We start from the raw sequence: 332 nt of genomic DNA on the forward strand, positions 1-332 counted from the left end.
ATTTAATTAATAAATAAATAATTATAAATTAAAAAAAAAGTTTAATGTGTTATATATCCCCCAAAAAAAAAGAAGTAAGAAGCAGCAGCGCAGCAGCAGCAACCCCACCAGAGGAACACGAAAGCGGTGGCTTGCTGCAGCAGCAGCTGAAACAAAGCTGCAGCAAAATTTTATTTTTTATATTTTCTTTTTTTTTTTTTTATTTATTTAATAATAAAACAAATGAACTTGAATATATATACTACACCCTCTTCTCTATGGCTTCATACTATACTCTCTCTCTCTCTCCCTCTCTCTCTCTCTCTCTCTCCCCCCCCGCCTCAACGCCAGCC

Source organism: Eimeria mitis, genomic scaffold (assembly GCF_000499745.2).
Source record: "Eimeria mitis Houghton genomic scaffold, Emh_scaff2358, whole genome shotgun sequence".
Lineage (NCBI taxonomy): Eukaryota > Apicomplexa > Conoidasida > Eucoccidiorida > Eimeriidae > Eimeria > Eimeria mitis.